Source organism: Thalassophryne amazonica, unplaced genomic scaffold, assembly GCF_902500255.1.
Source record: "Thalassophryne amazonica unplaced genomic scaffold, fThaAma1.1, whole genome shotgun sequence".
Classification (NCBI taxonomy): Eukaryota; Metazoa; Chordata; class Actinopteri; order Batrachoidiformes; family Batrachoididae; genus Thalassophryne; species Thalassophryne amazonica.
This window is the reverse complement of record NW_022986490.1, coordinates 6,279-18,952: the sequence shown is the minus strand read 5'-3', so window position 1 is coordinate 18,952 and position 12,674 is coordinate 6,279. Positions and strand designations below refer to the sequence as shown.

The 12,674-nt window shown below is 46.5% G+C and overlaps 1 pseudogene; it reads right to left on the bottom strand.

Moving 5' to 3' along the window:
• Window positions 1–10,941: 10,941 nt before the first annotated feature.
• Window positions 10,942–12,276, bottom strand: LOC117506250 (annotated as a pseudogene).
• Between the last annotated feature and the right edge of the window lie 398 nt (window positions 12,277–12,674).

The window sequence follows — 12,674 nt, the reverse complement described above, 5'->3', positions numbered from 1 at the left end:
TGTTTGTCTAGTGGATTGCAGTTTGTTCATGTGAATGGGGAATCTTCTTCACAGACTGGGGTTGATTGTGGAGTTCCGCAGGGTTCTGTGCTGGGACCAATTTTGTTCACTTTATGCATGCTTCCCTTGGGCAGTGTTGTTGGACGGTATTGCTTGGATTTTCATTGTTGCGCAGATGGTGCCCGGCTTTGTCTATCCGTGAGGCCAGGGGATACGCACCAATTGGCTGAACTGCAGGATTGTCTTGCAGACATGGGGACATGGATGGCCTCTGGTTTCCTGCTTTTGAACTCAGATGGAACTGAGGTTGTTGTACTTGGCCCCACAGGTCTTGGAAGCATGGTGTCTGACCAGATCGTTGCTCTGGATGGCATTTCCCTGATCTCTAGTAATACTGTGAGAAATCTTGGAGTTATTTTTGATCAGGATATGTCATTCAAAGCGCATATTAAACAAATATGTAGGACTGCCTTTTTGCATTTACGCAATATCTCTAAAATCAGAGAGGTCTTGTCTCAGAGTGATGCTGAAAAACTAATTCATGCATTTGTTTCCTCTAGGCTGGACTATTGTAATTCATTATTATCAGGTTGTCCTAAAAGTTCCCTAAAAAGCCTTCAGTTGGTTCGGAATGCTGCAGCTAGAGTGCTGACGGGGACTGGCAGGAGAGAGCATGTCTCACCCGTGTTGGCCTCCCTTCATTGGCTTCCTGTTGATGCTGGAATGGAGTTTGAAGTTCTTCTTCTTACTTGTGGGGTTTTGGATAATCGGGTCCCATCTTGTCTTGGGGACCTCATGGTGCCATGTTACCCCATTGGAGCGCTTCGCTCTCAGACTGCGGGCTTGCTTGTGGTTCCTGGGGTTTGTGGGAGTAGAGTGGGAGGCAGAGCCTTCAGCTTTCGGGCTCCTCTCCTGTGGAACCAGCTCCCAATTCAGATCAGGGAGACAGATACCCTCTCTACTTTTAAGATTGGGCTTAAAACTTTCCTTTTCGCTAAGGCTTATAGTTAGGGCTGGATCGGGTGACCCTGGACCATCCCTTGGTTATGTTGCTTTAGACGTAGACTGTGTTTCATAATTATTGTATGGCCTTGCCTTGCAATGTGGAGCGCCTTGGGGCAACTGTTTGTTGTGATTTGGCGCTATACAAAAAAAAAAAAAGTTGATTGATTGATTGATTGATATCCTGATCAAAAATGACTCCAAGATTTCTCACAGTATTACTAGAGGTCAGGGTAATGCCATCCAGAGTAAGGATCTGGTTAGACACCATGTTTCTAAGATTTGTGGGGCCAAGTACAATAACTTCAGTTTTATCTGAGTTTAAAAGCAGGAAATTAGAGGTCATTCAGAACTAGAAGGAAGAACTAGAGAAGCTCAACATTGAGATGATCAATGACTGCATGAAGAAATTAACATTGCAGGTGGAGCAGCTGATGATGGAGCTGTCGTCAGAGCACAGTAACGCACAGCTCCTGGAGACGGGCCTTTCCCAGCTGGATCGTCAGCACAAGGAGCTGAAATTGAAACTGCAGGAGGTGTTTTTTTGTTCCCAGCCAACATTCCAGCCATGGTCCCTGGAGGGGGGCTTTGTTTTTTCTGGCCCAGGTCCATGTGGTCGCCGGGAGGCTTCCCGTGAGGGTGGGGTACTGTTGTGGGCTGGGGTGTTTGGCTGGCTTGGTTTTTGTTTTCTGTTTCTCCCACCAGGTGGTATGCATTCAGGACTGAGTGGCTGAGCATTAGGACCTCACCCTGAACACCTGAGGCTTGTTTTCACATGCAGGTCATCAGGACTCACAGCTGTGGTGTATTCTGTCTTGATCAGAGATTGCTGCATTTAAACCTTGAATGCACAGTGTGTGATTGCCAGAGACTCGACCTTGTGAGCAGACGTGTGAGATCGACGTCAGGAGAACAATCTCACCATCACGGACGCAGAGACCGCTCCAGGTTTGACGCCACAGTCTGTGAAGGAGGATTGGGTGAGGTCTCACGCTCTTCAGCACACTTCCTGAGGTAATTTGGTTTTGGTGACTTTTATGAAGTAATGACAGTGGATTTGGTGTCCCTCACACCTTGTTGTATTGAGCTGTCACGTTATGCTAATTGTCTAATCAGCTTCTGCTGCAGTGGAGATTTGAACTGAGTTGTTCCGTGCCTGCAGGGTGAGAAGCTGATGTATAGATTTAAGCCAGGAAATGTTTGCTGATTGCGTGCACCTTTGAGTTGTGTCTCTCTGTGTGGAGTTGGACTCACCTCCATGTTTTCTTTCTTCACAGACTTGGTTTGTCACGGCCACCTGGGGGGTGTCGGCGGGGTCCCTGGGTCCGAACTGCTGTGGCTCCGGACCGTTTGCGCTGTTGAGAGCGCGCCGTGTTTCCACCTCACCAGACCGCAGACTTTTTAGTTGTTTAGCACGTCACTCACTGTTATGTTTATTAAATTCTGTTACCTTTTGAACCGTGCTCTGCTTATTTTATGCTGGGTCCTTTCAAACGCTGGGTCGGTGCTCCGACCGCGTCCGAAACATAACACATTCCTTTGCTTGTTCCCACCCACCCCAATATTATCACCGCTATGAACGTCCTGGAACTTCTCAGTCATCTTTCTGGCTATCACATAAGGCTTCCACTCTCTTATGCTCTAACACAGGATTTAGTCTGTGCCTACAAATCCCAGCCATACGACGCACAGCTGACCAAACCTCAGCCACTGAGGTCTCCGCCCTCAGGTTACTACAATATTTCCTCCAACTGTCACGTTTAGCTGTCTTAATTGTCCTTTGAGCCACAGCTACCAATCTCTTATATCCAATTGCATTCTGATATAAAGGGTACTTCTTTAACACCCTAAAAGCTCGGTTCCTCCGTTTTACAGCTTCTGTACATGCCCTGTTCCACCACGGGACACTAACCCTCTCCTTCACACCTCGTATCTGAGGAATATATCGGGTGTCCCAAAAAAATATGCAACATCTTATCATCAAAGAAAATGTTCAAAGCATATGTCTAGGAAATAAATTTATGGCTGGATAGAAAGCTGAAAGATTTAAGTTTTTCATACCAGTGTCAATATTGGCCCTGCATTTTGTCAGTTGAGCATAAAGTCGCTGCACCTGTTTGACACTCTTGGTCTGGTGCCAAAACTCAATAATTTTTTTTTTGCTGTAGTTTGGTTAATCTTGGCATTTTCCTGAGTCTTGCTTGGCATCAACATAAACCTCAGGGTCTCTGCAAGTAAAAAAGAAACATAAGTGATTACGTTTGTAGCATTTAAGGGTCAAACCGAGTGTTTTAAATGTTGTATATTTTTTTGGGACACCCTATATTTACAAGCATTTTTTGTAATGATTTCACACAGACTGTCCCACCACTCATCTATAGTGTCATTATGTACGAGGTCTGTGATAAAAAAGCGGTTCTTTTTATTTTTTTCAAAAAATAAATGGATTTGATTCATATGTTTTTACGTCAGACAAGCTTGAACCCTCGTGCGCATGCGTGAGTTTTGTCATGCCTGTCGGTGACGTCATTCGCCTGTGGGCAGGCTTTGAGTGAGGTGTGGACTCCCCCTCCCTTCAGAATCTCTTTGTCTGAGACGCTGCAGGGAGACGGCACGCGTTGCTTTATCAAATTTTTTCAGGACCTGTGAGGGATATCCGTGTGGACACTATTCGAGAAATTGAGCTGGTTTTCGGTGTAAAGTTTAACGGCAGATTGTGGAGTTTCTTTCGCTTTAAGCACAGCCCATAAAACGGATCGGCGCGGCGCGGTCGGAGGTGTCGTCCGTCTGGCTGTTTCGAGCTGAAAACATCCTAATTTAAAGCTCTGTTCACCCAGGACGTCGTCAGAGAACAGAGAAGTTTCAGAAGAAGCCGGCATCAGGAGTTTACCCGGACATTCCACTGTTAAAGGAGATTTTGTAATGAAAGAACTTGCGGACGAATTTGCCGAGTCGGATCCGTGACGACGTGGCAAATCCGTCTGCGCCACGACATGAAAAACACCTCCGTGTTGAAAACCATTTGTAAAATTCAGGCGGCTTTTGATGGCATTCAACAAGTGAGTATCTGAGAAATTGTTTAACAGCTTGGGCATGTTCCAACTTGTCCGTTAAGGTTTCCAACGGAGGTGTTTTTCCTGTGGCGACCCCCCGCGGTCGGGTCCAGCCCGACATGCGAATCTGCCCGCACGTTCTTTCATTACAAAATCTCCTTTAACAGTGGAATGTCTGGATAAACTCCTGATCCCGAATTCTTCTGAAAGTTCTCTGTTATCTCACGACGTCTTGGGTCCACAGAGCCTGAAATTAGGAAGTTTTCAGCTTGATACAGCGAGACGCTGCCGCCTCAGAGCACAGATCACCGTCAGGCGCCGTGGGCCGTCCTTAAAGCGACACTACCAGACCAAAATCTCTCATCAGCCGTTAAAATTTTCACCGAAAACCAGCTGAATTTATTGAATGGTGTCCACTCAGTTGTGCCTTACAGGTTTTGAAAAAATTTTGATCAAACAAAGCAGCAGTCTCTGAGCCATTCCTGAACAATGAAAAAAAAACGACGAGAGGGTGGGCGACTCCTCACTCAAAGACTGCCCACAGGCGAATGACGTAACCGACAGGCGTGAAAAAACTCTTGCATGCCCATGAGGGTTCAAGCATGTCTGATGTAATCACACATGATTCAAATCCATATGGTTTTTGAAAAAAATAATAAGGTCCGTTACTTTTCTCACAGACCTCGTACTTGACCCAGATCACTAATACACCCCTCCACAAATCCCCTCCACTTTGCTTTATTAAAATCAAAAGTCTTAGGCCTACCAAAAACTTCTTTTACCAACATATTACTAAACTTTAGCATAATTGGAAAGTGATGACTCCCTAGTGCACTGGACCCTAAACAGTCCCACTCTCCAACCCAAGCCAATGTTGGAGAAGCTCGAGCTAAATCAATACAAGAAAACCTGCCTGATCTAATATCAAACCTTGTGGGCCTGCCATCATTCAAACATACTAAACCATTACAATCCATAAAATCCTCAACCACCACACCATTAGAGTCCCGCTCACCACTACCCCAGAGCGGGTTATGTGCATTAAAATCACCAACCCACAATACTGATGCCCCAACTGACTGCATTATTTCATTTAAAGTACAAATGCTAAGCTGCAAGCATGGATTATAAATATTAATAACATTAATTTTACCCTGTGTACCCCAAATTCTATCTACTAAACACTCCAATTGAGTGTCTAATAACCTTTGATACTGAACCCCTGCTTTAATAAATACTGCACATCCCCCTCCAGGCCTATCAGAACAGTCTCTAACCTCACACTCTCGTAATTAGGTATCACAAAATCTAGGTATGGCTTTAGCCAAGTCTCTTGTACCCATATTACATCGGGTTTGAGCAGTAAATCATCTACATATTTTTTAAGTTCCTGTCCATTTGCAATAAGGCTTCGGGCATTCCATTGTAAAACGTGGAACATGTAGATCTACCTTAAACCTTCAGAGTGTCCCAGAGGCACCCCAGAACCCCTTCGAACATAGGTTATGTTCAAGTGTTCTGGGGGTACCTCAAGTCCTAAAAACCTCTGAGCCTCTTGGCAGTTATTGCCTTAATATCACTCGAAGTCTCCACCTGCCTTACTGCCCACAGCATCTCCAGCAAAAAATGCAAGGAAAGCAGTTTTATCAGCCACTAAGAGATTATCTGGCACTGTAGGTTTGGCCTCTGTTGAGTCCGTGGCAAAGGGCGACACAGGTGGTCGGCGCATCTAGAGGTTTTAACTCGCCTCACATCCTCTGCATAAGAGATGCTCTCCGACTCCTTAACCTTCTCCACTTGTTGGGCTTGAATTTGGGCCACACATCTTCTGAAAGCCCCCACAGTTACAGCATTTCACAGTATCATTTGTGCAGAGACCAATCATGTCCTTCTCCACATTTCCACACCTCTCCTCACCCCTGCACACCGCCGCAACAAGCCCAAACCGCTGGCAAACAGCGGAGAGGAGGGTACGTATGGTTTAACAGGATAAACCATCAATCCGAGAGTGACTCGTTGTGGGAGCACTTCATCTTTAAATATAACAAGCACCACAGGACTATTTTCTTCAGCTCCTTCTTTCCGAGTCTTAAACCTCTTCACTCCCACAACAGCTCCTCCCTACAGATTTTGAAGCAAATTGCCCTCAGAAATGTCTGGAGAAATGTAAATAACTCCTTTTACACCTCGATCAGACTCTTGACTGAGCTCTGGCACAAATCCTTGAACTGTTCGTTTACCGAACTCCCTGAGCTTCAGAGCTTTCGCTCTCTGGGCTTCAGATTTACAAAAAATCAGTACATTCCCATTAGACAACATCTTGGCGTGCAAAATATCCCCAATCTGGTCTCGGATCTCCAAGGATAGCTTGAGCGGCTTAAGGGCTTTCTTAACATCATCACAGAATTTAATGAGAACTCTAAATTCTCTCTCATCAAGCCCCTCCCATGTTGAGCCCCTCCCTATTCTGGCTCTCCTCACTACACAACCTTCCATGCTTACCCCATTCAACCTCCACCCCTCCAACCCCAGAACTCAACCCTCTCTTTCTCATAGACCAGGGGAGACACCACCAAGGAAACTGCAGAATGATATAGAGGGTTTTCATGTGACGTATCGGTCACGTCATTTTGTGTCCCACAGCCATTCTGGATTATGACGTGGTGGCCACTGTGATACGCTACGTGCATTTGGCGAACAATTGCAGAAGCTTCAACGTCGGTGTGAAGAAGCCTCATGGCACCGTGGCGCTGAGAGAGATCCACTGCTAACAGAAATCCACTGCTCCCAGAATTTTATTTTATTCGGTAATAAAATTATATAAGAATACATAAAAATACTGCAGAGGATAACACAAGAACGCTTCCAATATGGATGCTTATTTACATTGTGGTCCTCAAGCACCAAGCTGCTGAGCCGCAAGCTGCCCTTCCAGCACCTGGTGAGAGAAATCGCTCAGGACTTCAAGACGACCTCCGCTTTCAGAGCTCCGCTGTGATGCTCTGCAGGAGGCCGGCGAGGCTGACCTGGTCGGCAGCTTCCTAGTTCACAATATCGCAGTGTGACACTGTCGGCCAGTTCGTTACATCACCACTAAATTCACTATCTGGTATAAGATACGGATCCACTGAACCAACTGCTACACATCTATCACGATAAATAGCTTTATCTCGAGAATTTAAAGCATAGTAATAACCGTACATTCTCTCCATTTTTCTATCACGCGCCAGGCTCCTTGTAATCCAGAATGGAGATGGCACCTGTCCTGCAAATCGGTCACGTGATTGAAAAACCTCTATACACAAGAGCACAATCGTCCTTCCGTCTGATACAAACGCTGCCTTAACGGCGCCTCCAAGCACGCCAGCAAACCAAGTCGTCCTTCAACTGGTTCTTCCCCTCATGTTTCCCGGCACGCCGGCATCCCTTTTGGTGCATTGCTGCTACCTGCTGTATCAGTCCATTACAGTTGTCCCAAATCCTCTTGATGAGTCCAGTGTCTTTCATGTATTTGAAAAACCACGACTTCCCCCTCCCACTTGACCCCATGTTCAAAATTCAGCCCGATCCTTCTAAATTATGGCAGAAGCTCTGCCTTTCCCTGGAATATTTCTCAAAGTACATGAGGACATGCTGCACTGTCTCTAGCTGTGGACATTCCAAACAGAGTCCATCCTGGTCTGTCACAAAGAGGAACAGAGTACTGCCCAATTCTCAGTCTAGTGACAGTGACTTCCTCCTTTCTTTTCCACCCTTTTCTGCCACATCTATTCCCTGGATTTGTCGCTCTATTAGCTTTTGAAAATAAATACCTGCCCTTCGTCTCCTGTTCCCAACACTTTTGACATTGCAGGTTAATTTCTCTCCATACGATACACTTACCCTCTGCTTTGGAATGATTGACACTGATATCTATGTTTTCCTTTGTCACAGTTTTTTCTGGCCAACCTGTCCACCGTCTCATTTGTTGGGATACCCACATGTGCTGGAACCCACATCCATGTTACCTCCACTCCTTTCTTTGCCACGTCCCTAATCACCAAAAGAATGTCATAGATAAGGTCTTGGTGACTCCTGGATGAGCCCGTCCCAGTACTATTGATAGCTGACAGAGACTCACTGCACACCGACATGTTATGATGATCTATCTGTGATGCCCACTGGACTGCCATTAAAATAGCCAACAGCTCCACAGTAAACACACTCAAGAAATCTGACATTCTCTTGTATAACTCAACATTCCAGCTCTGGATGAAAACAGCTGCTCCCGTATCAGGATCCTTCGACCCGTCAGTAAACAGTAAAACGTGGTCTTGATATCTTTCTATGACATGCTCATAAAATGCATTGACCATGATGCCATTATTATTCTCCGTCCTATGTCCAAGCAGTGTGAGGTCCATCCTGGACATTTCCAGGTGCCACAAAGGAACAGGAGACCACAAAACTCCCAGACAGAAGACTTTGTCATGCACCAACAGTTCCGTTGTGGCTCCGTCTCCTGACCTCCCAAAGCTTGATAACTTAACCCCGTCTCTCTCCCACCTTGGCTGAATCACTGCTTTAACCAGGTGATCGTCTCTCTGACCCCTCAGGTTTACCCAATAATTTGCTTGTAGCAAGCGTTTAGAGGCTGTTATTTCTGCAAAAGAGGATCTACTAAATAATGCCTAATTTTGTTTAAAGAATTATTGCACACTTTCTGTAAATCCTATAAACTTCATTTCACTTCTCAAATATCACTGTGTTTGTCTGATGTATGATATATTTAACTGAAACTGCTGATCCAAACAACCAATGATTTATAAAGGAAAATCATGGAAATCATCAGGGGGGCACAAACCTTTACATACAACTGTGTGTGTGTGTGTGTGTGTGTATGTACACTCAACAAAAATATAAATGCAACACTTTTGGTTTTGCTCCCATTTTGTATGAGATGAACTCAAAGATCTAAAACTTTTTCCACATACACAATATCACCATTTCCCTCAAATATTGTTCACAAACTAGTCTAAATCTGTGATAGTGAGCACTTCTCCTTTGCTGAGATAATCCATCCCACCTCACAGGTGTGCCATATCAAGATGCTGATTAGACACCATGATTAGTGCACAGGTGTGCCTTAGACTGCCCACAATAAAAGGCCACTCTGAAAGGTACAGTTTTATCACACAGCACAATGCCACAGATGTCGCAAGATTTGAGGGAGCGTGCAATTGGCATGCTGACAGCAGGAATGTTAACCAGAGCTGTTGCTCGTGTATTGAATGTTCATTTCTCTACCATAAGCCGTCTCCAAAGGCGTTTCAGAGAATTTGGCAGTGAATCCAACCAGCCTCACAACCGCAGACCACGTGTAACCACACCAGCCCAGGACCTCCACATCCAGCATGTTCACCTCCAAGATCGTCTGAGACCAGCCACTCTGACAGCTGCTGAAACAATCGGTTTGCATAACCAAAGAATTGTTGCACAAACTGTCAGAAACCGTCTCAGGGAAGCTCATCTGCATGCTCGTCGTCCTCATCGGGGTCTCAACCTGACTCCAGTTCGTCGTCGTAACCGACTTGAGTGGGCAAATGCTCACATTCGCTGGTGTTTGGCACGTTGGAGAGGTGTTCTCTTCACGGATGATGCGAAGGAGATGTGTTGCACTGCATGAGGCAAATGGTGGTCACACCAGATACTGACTGGTATCCCCCCCCAATAAAACAAAACTGCACCTTTCAGAGTGGCCTTTTATTGTGGGCAGTCTAAGGCACACCTGTGCACTAATCATGGTGTCTAATCAGCATCTTGATATGGCACACCTGTGAGGTGGGATGGATTATCTAAGCAAAGGAGAAGTGCTCACTGTCACAGATTTAGACTGGTTTGTGAACAATATTTGAGGGAAATGGTGATATTGTGTATGTTATGTGTCGGACGCGGTCGGAGCACCGACCCAGCGTTTGACAGGACCCAGCACGAAATAAGCAGAGCACGGTTCAAAAGATAACAGAATTTAATAATCATAATGAGTGCAGTGATAAACAACCAAAAATGTCCGCGGTCTGGTAAGGTGAAAACACGGCGCGCTCTCAGCAGTGCAAACGGTCCGGAGCCACAGCAGTTCGGACCCAGGGACCCCGCCGACACCCCCCAGGTGGCCGCGACAAACCGAGTCTGTGAAGAAAGAAAAGATGAGGTGAGTCCAACACTCTCCACCCAGAGAGACACAGCTCAAAAGGTGCACACAATCAGCAAACACTTCCTGGCTTAAATATATATATCAGCCTCTCACCCTGCAGGTACGGAACAACTCAGTTCAAATCTCCACTGCAGCAGAAGCTGATTAGCATAACGTGACAGCTCAATAACACAAGGTGTGAGGGACACCAAATCCACTGTCATTACTTCATAAAGTCACAAAACCAAATTACCTCAGGAAGTGTGCTGAAGAGTGTGAGACCTCACCCAATCCTCCTTCACAGACTGTGGCGTCAAACCTGGAGCGGTCTCTGCGTCCGTAATGGTGAGATTGTTCTCCTCACGTCGATCTCACACGTCTGCTCACAAGGTCGAGTCTCTGGCAATCACACACTGTGCATTCAAGGTTTAAATGCAGCAATCTCTGCTCAAGAACAAATACACCACAGCTGTGAGTCCTGATGACCTGCATGTGAAAACAAGCCTCAGGTGTTCAGGGTGAGGTCCTAATGCTCAGCCACTCCATCCTGAATGCATACCACCTGGTGGGAAAAACAGAAACCAAGCCAGCCAAACACCCCAGCACACAACAGAACCCCACCCTCACGGGAAGCCCCCTGGCGACCACACAAACCTGGGCCAGGAAAAACACCCCCCTCCAGGGACCATGCCTGGGAGCAAAAAACACCTCCTGCAGCTTCAGCCTCAGCTCCGTGTGCTGATGATCCAGCTGGGAAAGCCTGTCTCCAAGAGCCGAGCGTTACTGCGCTCTGAAGACAGCTCCGTCGTCAACTGCTCAACCTCATGTGAATTTCACCATGCGGTCATTGACCCTCTCAATGTTGAGCTTCTCCTCTTCTAGTTTCTCCTTCAGCTGGATGATACGAGCCTCCAGCCGCCTCTTCTCTGCCAACAGGGAACTCTGAGTTGAGACTATAGAGCTCGGAGCTCATCCTTTCACTCCTTGAGCCTGTCTGCAGTAGACAGGCTCCTCCTGGATGTGTAACATGTCTCCCTCCATGGCTTTAAGCTTCTTATCACTGTCTTTAGCATCATTAACTGCTTCATCCCCGAACCTTCACAGCTCTTCCAGTCCTCTCATCTGGTCTTTCATTCGGGCCTGCAGTTTCTTCAAGTGCTATAAGACATTATCGTGATTTTCAGTAGCGTCTTCAAGATGGCCTTCAAGCCCTCCCAGATCCAGCTCCCGTTTCTTCTTGGCAGAGTGGGCCTGGAAACATTACCTATATACATCCTCCAGCTGAATCTTCATCCCCTCCAGTCGCTGCTCCATGGCACGCTCGGACCTCTCCACACTATGAACTCTTTCCGAAGTCATCCGTCTCTGTCTTGAGCACTTTATTAAATCGGTCAAGTTCATCTTTCAGGTCTGTAAGAGTCTTTAACTCTTGCCAGGGTCAACACTTTTGTCTCCTTCTCCCTAGCCTCCGCTTCGGCACGATCATACTCCTCTGCACATAGAGTAGCAATACGTTTTTCTTTGGCCCACATCTGGTCAGACTTCCTTTGCTTCCTCTTCAGATTGGAGACGATCTGCCGAAGGTGGCCCTGGTCCACCATGAGGTCATCCGACTCTTGCTGCAAATGGATTCCTGTCTTATCCAGTTTGTCCATAGGCTGAACTTTTCTACTCCAGCTGCCGCTGAACACCGTCCAAACTCCCATTGGACTCACTTGAGGCACTCTTCAGCCCCCTCTACTGACAAGGCGTCCTATCCTGCCTTTGTCTTCCTTTCAGCCAGCTGGGTCTAGAGAGTAGAAACTGGCTTCTCCACAGTCTTCTTGCTCTCTTCCTCTTCGTTCAGCCTCTCCCGCAAAATATTCATCCTCATCCTCCATCTGCCCTAGGCGGATGGAGAAGGAAGGTGTCCCATGGATTTCCTCTTGGAGCAGCTCCTGAGTATCCTGCAACTGAGACTCCAGTGCAGAGATATCTTTTGTTGAATTTGATGGTCTTGCCTTCTGCTTCAGTTAGCAGACCTGTTAGGGTCTCCACCTCTGACTGCATCTTTGCATTCGTTTCTGTCAACTCTTGCTTCTGTCGTTCTCTTTGCTCAATTGTGGCCAGGAGTTCTTGAACCAGTGCATTCAGCCATCTTTCGACTATGTTTTAGAGTCTGCTTGGTCACAAAACAAAAAGAAAAAAAAAAACCAATAACCCCCCCAGGGAACACCACAACCAAACCCCAGGGGTGCAAACTGGGAGAAAAGAAAAAAAGAAAAACACAAACAACCATACCAACACCCCCCCCCCTCCCCAGAGGACCGTCCCATCAAACCCCAGGAAGAGGAGAAAAGAAAAAAACAAACACGACCCAAACTTAAGCTTGCAAAAAAAAATCTAACCCCCTTCCCCTCCCCCGGACGACATGTAGGGACCAACACCCCCCAGAGGACATCCCGCCA